The following is a 19,266-nucleotide window of genomic DNA, read 5'->3' on the forward strand; positions in this document are numbered from 1 at the left end:
GCCTTTTGTAGATTAAGCTGTCCCCAGACAGCTAATATTTTACTTTTTAAGAATACAATTCTTATTCATGGAGCTTAACAGATCTGTTAATTCTGCGGTCACTAAGAAAAAGTATCTATGGAGGATTTCAAAATGCGGTAAAAATTACTAGATACAATAGGAGGCTGGGTTAGGGGATAATGGTCATTGCTGTCACCATGGTGCTGTTAACAAATTACTGAATTGTGCTTGCTAAGACATGCCACCACATTAGCATAATGCAATATGGAAGATCTTTAGCAGTAAGAGTGATCTTACAGTTAGGAAAGATTTCGGGTAAGACTTCCTGCTGGAATAAATGCTCATCACTCTATTGAAGTCATTGCAGCTGTTATGATTCAAATGGGCTGAGATTTGTTCCTTTGTCTTGAAGCAGATAAGGACAAAGTAACAGCTACAATGATTGGGGAGCATTCAGAACATGTTTGGAGTTGAGCAGAAAGGGGCTTTGTGTTGGACTTCTGAGCAGGATGCATTTTTCTTTTGTGCTCTGCCTTGAACTAGTTGTAGGGCAAAACTTGTGTTCCAGCGCATGGCTGAAATAATTCCCAGGCAAGATCACACAGAGGATTTCCAGGTAAGCAGGGACTGGAGCTGGCTTCTGTTTGGCTGTTTTAACCTTGCCAACAATACATACATGTTGGAAAACTTTTTGACCTATTTTGCAAGAAAGGGTGCCATTTTTCATAGCAAATTGGCTCAAGCAAAGTAATTTAACTGGACTATATATAGATAAGCTTTGACATCTTTAGACCAATTTAAAGACAGCAGATTTTAGTGCAGGCATTTTAAGTTATCTGATCAGCCACTGAGATGAAATACCATAAAGGTACATAACGAAGGCTGAGAAAAGGCACATAGCAGTGGGGTGGTGTTGTACACTGAAAAGGATGTTTATATCCAAACATCACACGCATAGTTGAGCGTGAATTCAAATTAGATCAACTTGAGCTTCAAACATATATTTATTAGATATGGGTAGAAACAACTATTTTTCAGTAGAGGAGTACTAATATCACAAAGGTTTTCCTCTGATGAAATACATTAACTTCTAAAAACCCAACCATGGCTAATATTTCAAAAAGGTTATTGAACAACAGCATCTGAGCACAGGCGATGATACCATGATAGTAATCTCTGTTATTATCAATCTCTTATTTGGCTTGCTTGCTTTCTGCATCTTTAGTGGCATGTCAGTTTTGCCATGACATGCCCTGTAAAGATTTGTAACGAGTGAGGCTGAAAACATTAATCCATATTTACCCTACTGATGTTTGAGTATTTCATTCCGGTGCATTGGCAGAGCAGATGGGGTGAGCGCAGGTGCACAGCCACCACCTCCTCAGGGCACGCGGCCACTGAGCCAGCTGAACGACTGGTCCTTACGCAAACAGGAGCTCCTTCCACTGAGTGCAGTGGAGGTATTCGTACTAATGAGCAAAGGCTGGGGGAAAGGCCACAGAAGAAGTGATTATAGGAATAAAAGGAAATTTATGCATGAGACAATGGGCATTCCACAGACCATCTTCCATTCACTATGGAATACTCTTTCCTCTTGTCTGATAAAATGACATCTGGTTAGTATATTTGCCTGGTTATTTAGTTCTCTGCATCACTTGGAGCAACGTAATCTCTCTAATTGGTACAGAGAACTTTTTCCAGCATGGTTAGAACAGCAGATTCTGTATCAAGATTCTTTCATGGTTGTTTTTGCTATCAGCTTCAGAAATCATGCAAAAGGAGTCTAATTTTGCGTTTGTTCATTCAGAGAGTTACCATATTTGCAGCCTTAGAAACAGTATTTAGGTCTACATAGGAAGGAAATAAAATGCCCTAATTAATTTTCTGCATCACTGAAATGGAGATTCCATCAAATGGGAGAGGCAGGCATTGTGGATGTCAAAGCAAGCCACCCTAGGACCAGCCCTCCAGTGCTATTTGGGAGCAAAAGGTAAAATGAGACAGTAGATGACATGAAAATGCTAATTGTAAGAGGGGTTTGGATGAGATAAAAAAATTTTCTTCTAATCTCAGATAAATCTGAAGATTTCTTGTGTTCTCACCCGATCCCAAGTCATCATGCGTTTTGTTTCTGAAAAATAGCTCTCTGTCTGTTTTGAGGCTTCAGGTAATAATAGTCTGGCTGAAAAGACTCCTCTTGGTCCTTATTTTTTAAAACCCTTAAGGTTATTTGCTGGAGATAAGAGGGTGGTCCTTGCCTTCACGATGGCACTGATTTTTTATTTTTTTTTTTAATGTATATAAACCCAACTTGATCTATTTGGTCTGGAGTAATTTTTAAAGGCTAGTTAGTAATCATCGCCTCAAAGATGTCCCTGTCTTTCAGAGCTGGACCTACAAATCCATCACTTGTCTGGAAAAGCTCTTGGTCAGAAACATGCTCCCAAAAGGGAGACTTGGAGATTAAGTAATAAGGCAAGCTTGCTAGAGGTAAAATAAGCAGGATTGTGTGATGGTTGGTTTTTTGTGTGGGTTTTTTTTTTTTTTTCTTTTTGCTATAAGCAGCTGTTTTAAAGTAGGGATGCTACTGACAAGATCGGTATTTCTCAACAGATTGCATTAGCAGTATTAGACTTCCTCATACTTTAACTACTTTAAAATTCCTCAGGAGGCTTTTATCCCAGTAGGTCTAAAAGGTTTAGCAGCATTCATTAAGCATCGTGACACCCCAGTTATTGCCTAAGAGAGCTTTTGATGCCCAATAACATAGGGGTCATCCTGAAATACATCTAGTTGGTGAGAAAGGGACAGAAAGGGCTAAAGCACTAAAGTATCCTTCGTTCTAGGAGAGCAACAAGCATTATAAAGAAGTTAAGAAAAAATTCCTTTTCATAAGGATAAGACTGAAAGTGGTGAATCTGTAGAGCTTTGAAATAACAAGACGTAATAATGGTGGTCTTATTCTTAAAAACGGTGTGCAAAGAAGATGCTTATGAAATATTATCTTTGTCACCAAAGGGGCAACAAAAGTGCCTGGCTTCACATGCAGCAAAGGTTTAAATTAGAGATTTGGAAAGGTTTCCTAATGAAAGGTGCTTAATCAGTGAACCTGGCTGCTAAGCAAAGCTGTACAATCCAAGTTATGAAGGACCAATTAGACTAACACCTGTTTGGAATGGGCACAGCAGATCCTGCTTCCATGCAGTGGAAACAGACTTAAAGCTACTCTCATACTGTGGTGCTTTTTTTTTACGCACCAGAACCCCAGTTAGGACTGGAGATTTCATATTTGCTACACACATATACATCCTGAGACAGTATGCAAGTCCTCCAAGCTTGGCTGTGCATGCTTTCAGTCTGTTTCACTTCCACAGTGCTAGCCAGTCTGGAAAAAAAAAATAATCATAAACTTAAATTATATGAGATCAAAGTCCTCTCATAAGGAAGTCATATGGATTAAAACTGATTTCATTATTCTGAGTAGAGCAACCTTCCCTTAGGAAAGAGGTGTCTTCTTCTTGACTCTGTTGAGCTGGTACCTCAGTTAGAGAAGACTCTACCCCATAACCATCTTTTTTCTTTTTTTTTTTTTTTCTTTTTTTTTTGGGGGGGGGGGAGGGGGAGGGGAGGGCAGGTGTTCAAGGGTGAGGATCCTTGAGGAGAGAAGATATTTCCCTACAGTCTCAGTGAGGTATACAAAGATTCTTCTGGTTTCCTACGGATGCTGTGAATGCACTAACTTTGGATGGTTCCCTGCTCTGACAGATTTGGTTTCCTGGTGCATGGTATGAGACGTTGGACATGCTATTCACAGCTCTGGGTTCCCCTCTGAAAGCCAGGATCCTTCATGCCAAAGTCAGTGCTGCTTCCTAAGGTTCTAAATCCTTGAATTTAGTCTTAGTCATGAGTTGCAAGAATGATCCCCAGCACTGTAAGTCAGCAGTATCCCCCAAATAAGATGGTAAAGCAGCTGTGTTGGCTCTAGAGCAGCTTAACTTCAGGCTTCTGAGTATGACGAATTATTGTTTAAGGAGATGTATTCATAATTCTGTTCCTTCCAAGCAGGTGGTTGGTATTTTGAGATCCCTGCTGTATCAGCACTATGTATATTTGGCACAGAAACTGCATGAATATTATAAATTCTATATTTAATTTGGTCTCATAAAGAAATCCTGTAAATCATAGTCATCCCATCAAACAAAACAGGAAACTGATATGGTGAGGTATTCAGTAACATTACTTCTTTTTGTCCCTAAAGGTTAGATAAAAATTTGTTGTTTCCTTAAGAAGGAGAAAAATGATGATAGAGTCAGGTATCTTTGATGTAGCTCTGTTTATCTGAAAACAACACAAAATCCTAATTCTTAGTGCAGAAATCAAGTGATATGAGAAAGTACTTTTATATACAACACAAGCTTCCCCAAGCCAGCACTCAGCCAAAAAAGCTTTCTATTTAGGCTTTCAGCAAGACCACAATGCCACTATTTATTCAGGTTGCGTCCTAAGCTTTCCTGCTTCTTTATATCTTCCTTGAAATATTCCTTCCTGTTCCTCTGTCGCGTGTATTTTGGCAGAAAATATCACAGCATCTTTTGCTATACAGTAGGTGGTGAAACTCCTTCATTTACTTTTGTGAATGTTAGGTGGCATTAAATGGGGGGGGGGGGGGGGGGGGGGGGGGGAGAGCTACTCTTGTTTCAGCCTACCAGGGCTGTGAAAATCCTAACGTGTTCTGCTTTTCCTGAATGAGAGAGAGTCCAATAGTTCTTTCCCTAAAGATAGACTCTGAGGCTATGGTAAAGGAATTATTCACAATAAGTAGAAGTGAGACAGTTCAGACAGGTGTCTTACCTAATAAATACGGGCAAAATACACATACCAATGCAAGCAAAAGGAGATTTATATCTAGTTACCTTAAGCAGGTTGGAATCTGTACGTGACTAAAGCTGCTTTCATTTTTAGCATATTAGTTTGAGTTCTCCGCACCACTGGATTACAATGAAGTACTAGTTGCACCTATTTTATCTATAGTACATCTATTACATTAAATCAAAGAAGAGGTAAGAAAGACTTGTACGAAATGAATGCCATTCATTATTTAGCTGTATCTGGCAAACTGAATAAAGGGAGCAGGGGTTGATTTTGGCATATGACCAGCTTTGGCATCTTTTGCCTGCAGAGTGCTCATTGTGGGAGAGAATAGTTCGCTACAAGGAACAACAGACAGGCCAGTGAGCCTTCTGAAACTCATGTATGACCACATTTTCTTGACAGGCTGCTTCAAGTGTTCTCTAGAGTTATTTGATCTGGTCCTCCAAACCCGATTCACGCTGCTCTTACTGTGGAATTCATCACAGGCTATTTTATCTGGGTGAGAGCCGAGCGTACACATGGGTTTGAGTCCATGCAGTGCATCTACAAATAGATTGCTATACAAGGTCCCTGGCCTTGCTTATCAGAGTGGAACGGCTGGGGACTGGCCTTCTTGAGAGGCCAAGGTGATCGTGAAGCATCGCACCCCAGGCAATTGCAAGTCTCAGCATGCAATAGGCAAGACGTGCACTTGCTTGTCACAGGTCAGGGAAAGGTCCCATTTGAGATTGTTTGCAGATCTGTGTTGAAAAGCCTCTTTGATAGGAGTGGATTGTCCAGGTATGGCAAGAATGGTACTCGTGATAACATTTGAACATGACAGCTGTGTTGCACAGTACAACAGGGATGCTAAAGAAAGCCACTCATGTTAGCAGCTCCTGAGCTGAGTGTAAGGAAAACAACAGAGCTAAGGGTGATCTTCACTCCACCCGTCGAGGTAAACGATTGTCGCTGCCTCGGTTTTTACTCTCTACTGCAAATTAAAGCCAGTGACAAGGTGTGGTCATGTCTTTCCAAGATGCCTATTTCTCTCCTGTTCAGCAGCAAAGTGTACCTCATATCCATAAATCTGCAGAAACTTCAGGGAGAAAAAAGCAGTTGTGGAAGATAAAAAGGAAGCTGGTGAGAGCATGAGCAGAGGAAATGGTGGCTGCTGCTGGTTTCCAGTTTGCTCAGGGAAGTGGGAGATGGGTAGCACAATCTAATAGATTAACATAGTTACAGTAATATATGTGGTTTACTGTTTTTTCCCTCCGGTCTAAAATGATCCAAGACAAAGATTGGCCAACAGCTCACTATGGGGAGCAGGAGTGGTGTTATATGTACCAAGGAGTTCACTGCACGTATGAATAACTGTAGAATTAAGTAATTGTGAATAGGATCCTTTGAGCATGAACAAAAGTTAAGGAGGGCTGAAGTATACTGGAAAGTCAACTGTGCTCAAATTCAATTTCACATTTGTCTGTTATACAAAGAAAATGTATGCTGCTCACCAGAAAAGGGCCTGAGCTTTACCATTATAGAAGTCAAGAACTCACTCCACTGAAGTCACTAGCATAAGCTAATGAGGTGTGAACATACTTTCACAAACTAAACAATACCTGCACAAAGTTTACTGTTCATTTCAGGGGGACTATTTGTACAGCAAATTACTGCCCTGTATGAGCAAGTCTACGAGCATCCATGTTTCTGCTAAAATAAGATTACATGTCTATTAGACTACCCAGAAGCTACAACACTGCAATATACTGCATTACCATGCACTGAAGGTAGGTTCTTGGGAAATTACTCAATAGAAATTTGTAGGAGACCAATTTCCTCAGTAACAGCAAATCTCTCAAGCACTGCAGTTTAGGTGACGATTCAGCTCTTGGAGCAGAATCCATTTAACTTTGGATTTGGAAAGGACAGGGCTGGAAGTTAGGGAGCAGCAGATTTATGTGTCGCTGGATTGTAATGTGGAGGCTATTTTGCAAATAACCTGCCCTCCGAAACTGCTGACTGTAAGGTGCTTTAGGAATATTGACATTTTGCCACAAGTACAGAAAGCTCACAGTTAAGTCTTATCATCAGGTGACTTACCAACACTTTCCACTTCCATAAATGAAACAATCCCTGGTCCTCATAACAATTATCAGAACATCTTTCAGTTGTTATGCTACACAGCAGCAAGGAGAAGGGTATTGATCTAGGCCTGTGCTCCATTTGCAAACCATATCTGTATCATGACTTATTGAGAGCTTTTCTAGGGAGAAAACAGAGGGTATGACATACTCTTAAACACTAAGAAAACAGCTTCATCTCAAAGAAAAAAAACATCCTTTGAAGAAAAGTAAAATGTTCAAAATGACTTAAGAACAAGGAAGCACTATTTCATATTGCCGTCATAATAGGAGCTCAATCTAGGGGCAATCTCCCTTAAGAAAAACAAAACAAAAAAAATCACGAGAGGTCACTTCTACTCCAAAGAGGTTTATGTGTTTTGTGCATGGGGAACTCAACAGAGAGAGGCTGAGTTCTTCCCCTGTGAGTCAGAGCCCTTGCTGGCATCGGGAACTGACTCAAGATTTCCACAGTCTCTATTCAGTCCTGCCATCCTTTCTTCAAAAGCTAGGTCCAACAGGGGATCTGTAATGATGGTCTAGTCTCTATACCATTGATTTGGTAACTTTTCCAGTGCTGTAAAGCATTTACTCCTGACTTTGCCTCTTTGAAGGTAAGAGAACAACTAACAGGCAGTGCAGCATCCCCTGGGAGACCATCCTCTCTATTTTCTTTTCAGCCTTGCTCCTTCTCACAGCCAATTCTGTTGGTATTGGGTGAAAAGAACTGGCTATAAGCAGGGACAATGCTGTTACAGGTGAATTTAAAGAAGGGGGGAAAAAGTTTCACAGCGGGAAGTACTGCTGAGAAACCTGAGATCTGATACTACGTTCGCAGACCTCACGCCAACGTCCTTTTGAAATACTGCGAAGTACATGCTGCTCTGCAGCCACCAGCTCCATCAATGGCAAGTGGGCAGCCACTGAGAACATGAAGTGCTGCCTGCCTTTTCTCAAAGGGTGATTTGTTCCACTAATCCAGAACATTTCAGTATTTTTATATTTGGTTTCTGTCTTGTCTTTTCGTGTATGCAGCTATCAATGGCCAATCTGGGCTCTTTAACATCTCAGAGGTGGTTTAGTCTTACTGTTATTCTCTGTGTTGCTGAACCTTCAAATCACAATTTCATTTGTTGCAGCATTTATTGCATTCAGTTGTCCTCTTTTTCTGATCTTTAGAAAGTTGCTTTATTTCCTGAAACTCAGAGACAAAATCTACTCAGAAGGCCAGAGTCGTCCCTTGTGTTCTAAATACATAGGCAAAAAATATCAGCTAATTAGTGCTAAATTAAAATGCAAAAGGAATATCCATTATTTTTAGGTTATATGTATACACCACTTACTTCCTTTACTATTTCTGAAGAAAGATCAGCCACGGCATGCTGTTAGTACCACTGAGAATACTGAAAAAGCTGTCACAAAATGATGTCTTGATAAAACAAGATGACCTTTAAAGTTGAAGCTGTGGAAGCAAACCAGATAAAAATGTTTTCAAAACGCACACAAAAAGCTCTGCAATGAAAAGAAAGCTGATTATTCTCACATTCTTAATTATTTTAGAAGATTGATACAATTAAAATAGGTATTATTTTAAAACAGTGGGAATTCATACCATGTTGGCTACATTATTCATTTTTGAATGGACTTTGATTTTCTTCCATTTACGAAGCAATGCTGATTTTTTTTTATGCACACTTTTCATTTTACCACACATACTGTAAAGTCAGGATGAAAATTTTCGCAGCAGGAGTTGATTACTAACTGGTCACTTTAAACCATGTGGTCTTCCTTCCTTGTAATTAATGAGTGACTCTATATCCTTATCCATTTAAAAGGTTTCTAACAGCAGACAACAGCTGGGGTGATTCTTATTGCTCTTTAATCTTGGTTGATAAAAATATCAGAATTAGCAAAGGAGCCATCCACTATCTCAAGGTTTCTGTACACAGAACCTCTTATGCATTAAAAAAAAAAAAAAAAAAAAATCAGGAAAATTCAAAAACGCCTGCTAGCATCAGTTGTATTTTGTTCTCTTCAGATTCTGGTCCTGATTTTACAATTACATAGAGGCAGACTCAAGGGGTTTAAGCCAGGGTCAAAGTTGTACTATATTTTTGCATAATGCCTTATGGAACGAATTCCTAATCCCTGATTCTGACTGGGTGGGTCATCTGCCCTAAATATAATGAATAATATTTAAATTAAAGCTTTGCTGATGCCAAAAAGAAATGAGAGACTGTGAGGATGAGCAGAGTTGGGGGGTGTGTGTGTGTGTGTGTATGTGTGACCTTTTCCTGTAATCCCAGTTTGGATCTATAGATTAAATCTATTCACTGAACAAACACATTATGGTAAAGAAAAAAAAAACAGCCAGAAAATCCACAGCATCAGCATTACAGGGTTAAAGTTTGAATTGGGTTGTGCAAAAAAAAAATAAAATATCAATGGGAGAGGGTCTATTATTAATTGAACTGAAATCCTGCTCATGGCTACAAATCTTGTGAAACATCCAGCTATGCTTTAAACATTAGTCACATTCAACAAGGCTTTCCTGGCTCATGTCAATTTAAAAGGCAGGGGAAGGGTAATGAAGTGACTGAAACGTGAAGTTAAGACCCGCATCTGTTGACAGCTGCAGAATTCTTGTGGCCAGGGAACTGAAGCAGGAAAAACTTACCCAGCATGTGCCACGGCAGGAAACAAATACGTTTTCACATGCACCCCACATTAGTTACTTTTGAAAGAAACTGGAATTGAATCACAAGTAATTTAGCAGTCAACTATATCCAGTATATCCTACCTTCAAGTTCCATACTGCTGGCATGGAGATTTTCCTGGAAAAAATGTCATTTTGATATGCTTCAGATGATCTGCTGCAGAACTCAATCACCATATGCTTTCCAGATTCAGGGAGCTCCTTGGATGAAGTCCTCTTGCTTACTTTCTTTTTCCTGGAAGGATTTCTTCCCCGTTTTCTCCCTCTGAGCCCCATGGTACACCTTAAACTCCCGCTTGGCCAAATGAAGCTCACCAATGGGATTGCAAGAGGGAGAAAGAGAGGTTGTTTATCTGCAAAAAAAAAAATAGGAGTAGGAAAATCCTGGTTTCTCTGCTGCAGGGCAAGAGGGAGGTTTTTTCCTCCCATAAAACTGAACAAAAGTTTCCTTCTTACCTGGACAGGAGTGGATCCGTGGTCCCTGGAGTCTCTATTTCTGCTGAGGCTTCTGTTTCTCAGGGCCACGTACAAAGTCCTTTCCTCGCCTGTCCAGGAGACTGAAGGTTAGAGCAAACTTCCCACGCAAGTGGGGTCTGCATGCAATGCCATCTATTTTACTCGGAAAAGAGGATTTGAGATTTCTAGCCCCAAAGTCTCAGTGGTTCCCACAACCCTTTGAGTGTGGGCTAATGGCAGCCTTGCAGGTAAACAAAGTTTAATCTTTCTTGAAAGGATGGATTTTCCAGCTTGGATTGCTTTCTTCGCCCCATTCTACTTCTGTCTGTGTTTGATAGCAAAGGGAAAACAGAGAGAGGGAGCTATCTGGAGAATTTGATATTGGGATAATTTTTTTATGGTCTTCAGGTTAGTCAAATAAAGACACCAATGTTAAAAACAGGGGAAAATATTTGATGAATACTCACAGGTTTCCAAAGCAAATGTCTCAAGTACAATCCCAGATTTTTTTACAGAGGGTCTGATTTTGAGAGGTATGGCAAGCTCTTCATATCCCTTTGCAATATAAGTTTAAAGTGAAGGAGTCTAATGAATAACACTGAGAGAAGATTAACTCTTTGATGTTAAAACTCTGATTAACTCTTCCTGTGTGGGGAAGTACAGTTTATGTTGTCATAGAGAAAAGTAAGTAATGTTAAGAAGATAATTGTTCTTAACATCATTACCAGGGAGCTCTAGAAATACTTAACAAGAAATGGTTCTTGACATGGATGCTGCTTTGAATTAATAAACCAGGAAAAGATTTTCATAGGCATTTTCTGACACACAGTCTCACTAAACACCCTCAGACTTCTTTGATAGCCATAACCCATATAAATAAGTAATACATATTTTCTTAATCTCAAAGCTGATTGTGTATTGCACACAAATCATCCTGGAAACTAGACTGGTACCTACTTGGATAAATGTATTTTTTGATCTATGTACCTTAGCGGTTCATACAGCTCGATATTCTTTACAAAACTATCATTCATTTAGCTGAAGTAACAGCTTCTTCTCTTTTGACATCACTGCCTGTTCACTATGCTATCCTATCAAACTGACTGACGAGTGCAGTCTCTTGGTCTTATATATTGGAAGAAAATAAATGGTTGCCTATGCATAAAGAAGGAAAGGAAATGTTCTGCTTGAGGGTTATTTTTTCCTGGTTGAATAACCATCCACTTTCAAGGTGTGCTTACAAGTAAGCGCAGACTGTGCTTTGCAGAGGGTTGTAGGATTTGGTCTGCCATGGATGCAGGAAGAGGCAGTGATTATTTGCCACCTGGCAGCACTCATTTCCCATTTCAGCTTCATCCAAAGGCAGCACTGTGTCTCCCAGGACAGCCCAGGTCAAGCAGATTAGTGAGCAATGTGGGTGGATTTTAAACTCTGAACACCTCTCTCCAGAAATAAGCCACTGCTGTTCATCAGAAATGTATAGATTATATTAAACATAAATAAATACACTCTTCCTACAAAACAGGACATGTCTTCCTATCTCTGCCTCTCTGAGCACATTGCCCGTGTGCTGTGGCTCTCGGTGTGTTCAGTTAGTGGTGGTGGTGTGTTTCTGCATTTGGACTGTATGGCTAAATTTCAGCCCATATGTTACAACAAGGCCATTGAAGGCAATTTGGAAAGACACTTTAATTAAACAGCACAGTTGGCTAGCTAGGAAATTCAACATTGTGACTTAAAATCACAGTATGAGTCAATCTGGAAAGGTAGTTTTGTCTGGGGGAGCTCAAGACGTGTTTGATTTTGATAGCTGAATTAAGCATGCAAAATATAGAACCCATATGCATAGGGTCATGTTTAAAAGAACTTACCTGTAGGAGGCAAACTTCAATTTTGGTTGCAGACCATCCACAGATATGTTCTAGAGGAAGACATCATATGTCTGCATATAATTACATATGGCAAACCTGATGAGATCATTGATGTGAACTCCAATTCACATCACCTTGAATCGCTCAAATAGAAAACCCAAAAGAACAGCTTCCAATGCAATTTGCTGCTGAATGTACATCAGATAATGCATAAACTGGCTGAAATGAGGCCAAAAGTTTATGGAAGATTTAGATCTTTGACATTCTGTTCAACATAGGTGGCAGAGTAATCCAGCGAAATGCTGCAATGCAATCTCTCTTCATTGCTGAGGACCTGCAGAAAAGGAACAAACAAATGTAAACTACAAGCCTAACTACACTACTGCTTCTCTTAGGATTGCAATAATTAGGCCAGTCCAGGTCATGAATGAAAGCTGTAAGTCATCTTCTGCAAAATAATGGGTCATCAGGTCAAGCCCAATAAGCATTAATGCACAGAAATTTTCTACTACCCCACATCCAAATGAAGATGATGGCTGAATTGCAACTGCAATTCAGAGGAACACAGAAAACAAACCATTCCCTCACTGACAATGAAAGGAAAGAAAAACTGCAAAAACACAGGGGGCACTGACTTTGAAAAAATATGGTTGTTCTTGTCAGCTTCATTTGACTTAATCTTTTGCCCTCATCTTCACAAGGAGAGGTTAGAATCAGCACCCACTAGCACTCCCTGGCAGTGGTGCTCAGCCTTCTTTTGGGCTATCTCTTATTGCAGTCACTGAGTAATACCTTAGTTCTGTTAAATGCTTTCATTTGTTCAAAGGGAAAAGAAAAGCACAATAGGGACTATTACAGAAGTATCCTGGAGTGATATTTTATCCTTCTTCTGTCATGAGTTGAGAGGCAAAAGAACAAGAAAAAAAGAGAAATGAGCCCTAAAAAAATGAGCAAAAGATGACACTTGGATCATTGCATGTCAGAAATGCCATACAAGACTAGAATATTGTCTTCAGTCAGCAATGACATCGGTATGTCAATGTCTTCACCATTGTTTTACTGGGTCCATCAGAGCTAACTGGACACAGCACTACTCAACTATCACCTGTCAATCACATTCTAAAAATAAAGTTCACCTGTCATCAAGTTATTGGAATTTTTGACTATTTTATATGCTGGCCACCCTGTCACTTTAATCCCCTGCATCACTCCTGTGTGAGACAAGGATTTCAGGTAAGATGCAACTGAGATGTAGTGAACCCCAGGGACCAGATAACTCAGGGAGTTTTGGTAATAACTGTAACAAATATACAGTGAAATAGTGGAAAGGAAGATTTAACCAGCACACACTAACATGGGTTTTTATCTATACTGGTTTCCTGCTTTGACATGTCCTTTACCAAAACCCTCTTGCGGTTTACAGAATATGTTCTCAACATTTTTACCTCATCCTTCTAGATTCCAGCTGGGATCAAATACCGAGGTTCTCAATGTAGCGGTCTCACATATAAAAACTTGCCAGTTTCTGAAAAAAAAACAAAAACCCCCAAACCCCCCCAAAAACCAAAAAAACAACAACCCAAAACCAACCCAAACACAAAACCACCAAAAAACCCCAACAAAAACCCCACAGTCTGGATAAGGGGTTTTTTTTGGTGGGTTTTTTTGTTTGTTTTTTTTTTTTTTTTCTGTGTTATAGCTATTATCAACCTGTAGCAAGAGAGAAATTGCATGAATATTGTACAGTGACCTTGGTATCAGACACTGGCTTGCAAAGTCCTAATGAGTTGATGGGAACTTACCAAGGGATATCGGACTCGGGGAGCAAAGGTGGAAGCTAAGAGTAGCTGAAAGGGAAAAAGCTCCTCTTTGAAGCTTGCAGCAGCTCCAAGGAGGAGAGACTGATGGATGACTATTTGCATTATTTTGGGGGAATTCCCTTGGGATTTTGGTTGTATGGGGCTGGTTTAAATGGTGCCGGCTTGCTCCCTTCTCATTCCTTCCTTTTGGAGGAACCAAGCTCAGCTGACTCCTGCTGGAACTCAGGTCCCACAGCAGTTCATCACAAACCCCAAAGCACCCACAGACACCTGCAGGAAAGACACTTGTTATATCCAGCCAAAGGCAAATAGCGTAGATAATCTTGCCAGAAGCAAAGTTCTTGCTAATTCTCCTATTTCACTCCACACATTATTAAACATAAAATACCAGCACAGCACAAAACTCACAAAAGAACAGCACAACACATTTCTAAGATGCTGGGAAAAAAAGGCTTTAGGTTCACTTAAATTACTCAGTTCCTGAAGGAGATGCAGCATGTACTTCTGTCTCTCTGCATACTTACATTATTTCTATCTCTTGTGCCCTTGGTGAGGTATTCAAGCAAGGTAGCAGAAGGTTCATCTGAAAGGCACGGAAGTTTTGCATTCAAATTTTCCTTCAATATAAATTTGTGAGACTGAGTCTTTGAACACACCCAGTTGCCTGGATTTATTATTTTTTTTTAACTCTGATGTCTTGCTTTCTTCTTTATCTTCTCTACAACAGCTGGCAGCAATACTGCCAGATGCCACCAAAGTCTACAGAGCATTAAAAACAGGCTAGCCCTAACCCTGGGCTTGAAAGAGTGATGATGTCTCAGCAGCCAGAGGACACAGAGGAAATGAGTGAGACAGAAGGAGCTTGTCAGAGAGTTACAACTTCAAACTAACAAAATAACAAACCTGAGATTCAAAACGTAGCTTGGTAGCTCCAACAACGAGCAGATGCACACACATTTTTTTTTTAGTTACTGTTCTTTGGTGGCAATTAATTTTCTTAAACAATTCTTGGACTTCACACGTGACTTTGCAGAATATGTCTGAATTGTATAGTCAAGGATGAAAATGGGTCTGGAGGTGTCACGCACAGACAAATCCTTTTCTGAAGTCACATACAGGCACAATCTTCTTCCTTACTAATGGTTAAAGGCAAAAGTGTGTTATTTTGATGAAGAATCCAGTCTGGCAGACATCCATTTCCACACTGGATACCTCTCACCTGTCTGGTGAGGTTAAAGCATGCTGGCCCTACAGTCAGTAACATCCAGGGTGATGCAGATGCACAGGTATGTCCTCTTTTAATCAACCACCTCCATGACTATGCATCCTTATGCCTTCTCTGCTTCATCAAAAGCTGGTGTGGTTACACCTGTTTGTGGCAACAATATGATACAGCAGATTTTCTGGCAGCTGATTCACAGTGATGGTTCATTTGTACTCCAGAAGTTTCTGGAAACTTCCACAGGCTTGTGGTGGAGTTACTGTTTTTGATCCCCTCTCTGAGCTGCATCTTGTGGTGTACCATTGAAGCCAAGTGGCCTGAAAGTTAGCAGAGGATTATTTCCAGGGTATTGGCTATTCACCGAGAGTTGAAGCTGAGGCAGTGGCTACTGAGAAGCCAGCTGGAACAGAAATGGTAAGAGCCGAAGCCAAAGCAATCCAAGCCAACAGGTTCACTAGAAGCCAGTGAGAGCAGTCTCTGAGGACTTCCCTACTGCACATAAGTTTGGAGCTCAAAAAAGGAGAAGAGGATCTCAAGGGACATGAATCAGACTAGCTGAGCAACACCGGGAACTTAAACATTGCTGCAAAGCCAAACTTCTTTGCCTTATCATATCCAAAGCTTATTAAAGCAACATACTGCAAAATGGCAGAGAAACAAAGTCTGATCCAAATCAATATTTAGAAGAAGCAGTCCACAAAGAGCATAATATATATGCCAAGATCCTCTTAGGAGCAGAGTAATTTTGTGCAGACATTCCTGAATAGGAGATACATTCATAAATATGTCTTGTTATGGGGTTTCAGAACAGCATGGGAACTCCTTACTGAATTAGTTTCCAGGCACAACTCAACCCTCTCCTTTTTCTCCTTCTCCCCCTATGCCCAGTTAAGAGCAGCTAAACCTCCTCGGTCTCTCCAGAGGGGTTAATTCATTCATCAGTGTTAATGCAGACACTGGGATTGCCCTGAGAGTTTCCAAGGTAGAAAGAGAAAGTGGAAATAAAAAGCAGCTCCTTGCATGATTTGTGAAACATGCAAAATACAATAGCAATAAAAATAGTAATGAGCTCATTACAATAGAAATTGTCTCATTAGCAGTGCAAATGCCAATCATACACGTGGCCAGGTTTCTGATGGTGCAGGGAGTCCTTTAAACACTGTCCTTTCCTGCTCCAGCAATATAAGTCCTATTCAAAACCGTGTAACCCTTCCAGTCCTTGGCCTCCTGTCCCTCCCTTTGCTCCCCCAAAGGTCACCGTGCGGTACATAACGCCTGGCACCATCACATACGGGGGTCGGATGCCCGGCTGAGGTAGCGCACAGCCCCTGCACCGCTGCGGCAGGGATCGGTCCTTCCCGTACAGGCTTTCCCTGCCACAGGAGGAGGGCGGCTCTATTTGCTGGCCAGAAATGTCTTGAGCATACAATGGGAAAAGGACTTTGGAAATATTTTAAGTAGGAGGGAAACAGTTTTCATCAACATGCTGCTAATGAATTCAGGGCGTTCGCAGATGAACAGTAAGAATGGGGGTTGCAGCTTCAGAGGTTTTTGGCCAATGCATTGGAGCAGAGCATACAGAGAGTGCATGTCCTGCTGCTTGAGACATACCACTCAGGAAAATGCAACAGACAATGTCATCTGCCTGTGGCTGGAGCACAGCTCCATTTCTCCTCTTCACTACAGCCAGATGGTGTGGTTTGTTTCGAAAGTTTCAGGCAGAAATATCACCTTAGCTGAGAACGTGCTGGCCGGTAGTCATACTGGGTGAGAAAGAGCAGTTAGTAGATGGGAGAAGATAGGGGCAGGCACTGAGAAAAGGGGTGGGAACAGCATCACTCTGGGGGCCTGGGAGCCTCCTGCAGAGGAAATGCAGTCACTCCAGTTCTGGTTACTCCTAGATTCCTAGTATTGAGCAGGGAGAGAGCATGCACAAGCTCTGCAAAACATTCTGTGTGGTTATTAATCGAAAAGAAAGAGTCCATTTAAGTCTTTTTCTATTAAGCGTCTGCCTATGCATCACCTGAAAAATAGAGCTGAGCTCCTTGTATTTACCTGTGTACATGAGAAGATGCTTACTATCTTCATTTTATAGATCAGAAATTGTAGCAAAAAATGCAGAGCAAAATCAACAACGGGACTCAGCAGGCTCTTGGCTGGAGCTCCCAGAAGGAGTTCCACGCCTTTCTCTGGGCAGCAACGAGGCTGACACACAGCCTTTTCTGCTGGCTACCTTCCACAGTTCTTAGTCTTACTAACAGCCTCTCATGGCTCACTCTTTTTCTCATCACACATTTATATGCCTCAGGGATCAGGCTCCACAGGCCCTAGATTTTAGAGGACCTCAAACAGTAGATGGTGCAGCACCACAGTCCCTCCACACATGAACATCTCTGGCATTCCCACGATCGTGCAAAAGCCTGCAGCAGAGCAGGGAGTTAAGCCTTTGCCCCTGCAGGCCAGGCTGTGTTGTAATTGCCAACCAGTACCCCCGTATACAAAATTCTTTTTTCATTTGTAATCTAGGCTACCAGAAATTTACAACTCCATCAAGATCTGCAAGGTAATAATGAGCCACCCTCTTCAAAACTGTACTTAAGGTTGGAAGTGATTAAAGATGCTCTAGCCTGCAATTACCTATTACTCACTGGTGCTCTAAACGGTTCATTTTTCACATCATTCCAGGAAGTTGTAACTTCTTAAAGCAATGTTTCTGGTAATTATGGGAAAGCAGCAACAGCAGCCACTGAGCATTATCTAATGCTGCAGCAGTCAGAAATGCTGCCTTCTGCAGATGATATAATGTGTGCAGGGATGTGACAAAGAGGGACTGCTTGGCATCTCATTGCTTAGGACTGCTGATGGCTCACCAGAACTTCATTTTGGAGAAAAGCTGGACTTGGGAAGGCTTAACCCTGCTTGGTCCATGTTTCTGAGACCAGCTTTGGAATCAGGACAAGGGAGCTCCTGGTATGGTTCAGAAACACAGCACTCCCTTTTGCTGGGTCTGGGTTAAAATCCTGCCTCTCCAAAGCTGGCCTAGGAATAAGAAAAGGCTTTTAGCAATGTATTTTTAGGATCTCTACTTTTTAATTTTGAAATGTAGTTGAAGTAGCTACGACAGACACATCTGACCACTAAACCTCAACAATCTCCCTTCACCTTTACGGCCTTTATTCTGTTAATGTTTTTTATTTACCAGTTTTAGTTTTCAGGCATTTAAATGAGACCTGGTTTTCTTATTGCAAAAGTAGTGCCGCTTTGGTCTGATAAATGTATTAAAGAGATACCACAATGCTTAAATAAAAATAGAAATATAAATAAATAAATAATAAAATACCCCAGGCATTTGAGACAACCACTCCATAGCAGATGCCGTAATTGCAGGATCAAACGCTGTGGTGCCTGGCTACCTCCGTGCATAACCCAGGGCAGGGAACAAACCCTAACGATGACTATATTGAGCTCAACAGTTTGTGACAGTGAAGAACAACTTTTATGGGCTCCTCTGGCTGGAAGGTGCCTCGCTTTAGAGACATACCTATGATATACAGGGCATTAGGTTTATGTCTGCTCTGGTGAACCAACTTTCGGTGGTTTCACTTTTGCTTCCCGTTGTGCTGCGCAGCTTGTCACCAGGATGTCCTCACCCCACTGCTCCTCAGGCTGCTCTGGCACAGCATGATGGGGTCATACCTCCTGAAACAAGAAAGAAGAGGAGAGAAAAAGGAGCAGTGAGCGCTAGCAGACCAAAGGTGGGCTGGTGCACCAGGGCTCCAGGCTCTGCTCACTGTGCCTGGGTGCAGCTGGGCTGCGACATGTTGCTGCATTTCTGATGAAGACAGCCCTATGCTTCATCAAGACAGCTGTCACTACATGGCCATTCGGTGCCTTTCACTACTTTGTCTATGAAGCTGAAAGCACGAAAAGAAATGAATTATTTACTGCTGGTTCTGCTACACATTTTGACTTGGAAAGAAAAATGTTCAGACACGTTCCCATCGCATGTCCAGACTCAGCACCAAGCTCTAGCTTGCTCCTCCTTGTATCGCCTCCTGTGATGTTTTCTCACTCATTTGTTTGCCCTCCGTTATACTTCCCAAATATGATGTGATCAGGTGTGCTTCCAGGTCCGAATTCATATCTTGCCTTATACGTGCCTCTGGCTTGGAAAGTGGCATGATGCTGCATTTCAGTTTGGAAGAGG

At 41.2% G+C, this 19,266-nt stretch overlaps 2 long non-coding RNA genes across 2 annotated transcripts in view; one reads left to right on the forward strand and one right to left on the reverse strand.

Moving 5' to 3' along the window:
* The window catches only part of LOC114010666 (uncharacterized), a 34,969-nt gene that overhangs the window by 14,785 nt on the left and 918 nt on the right, over window positions 1-19,266 (forward strand). The gene's annotated exons all lie outside the window — the stretch shown is intronic.
* LOC114010654 (uncharacterized) lies at window positions 751-18,752 on the reverse strand. Its single transcript, XR_003552230.2, has 10 exons — window positions 18,601-18,752; window positions 16,671-16,822; window positions 14,741-15,376; window positions 13,463-14,420; window positions 12,018-12,351; window positions 10,147-10,235; window positions 9,775-10,043; window positions 8,318-8,436; window positions 6,955-7,117; window positions 751-3,385 (listed from the first exon to the last, which is right to left on the reverse strand). It is a non-coding gene; the product is annotated as an uncharacterized LOC114010654 (long non-coding RNA).

Source organism: Falco peregrinus, chromosome 5, assembly GCF_023634155.1.
Source record: "Falco peregrinus isolate bFalPer1 chromosome 5, bFalPer1.pri, whole genome shotgun sequence".
Classification (NCBI taxonomy): domain Eukaryota; kingdom Metazoa; phylum Chordata; class Aves; order Falconiformes; family Falconidae; genus Falco; species Falco peregrinus.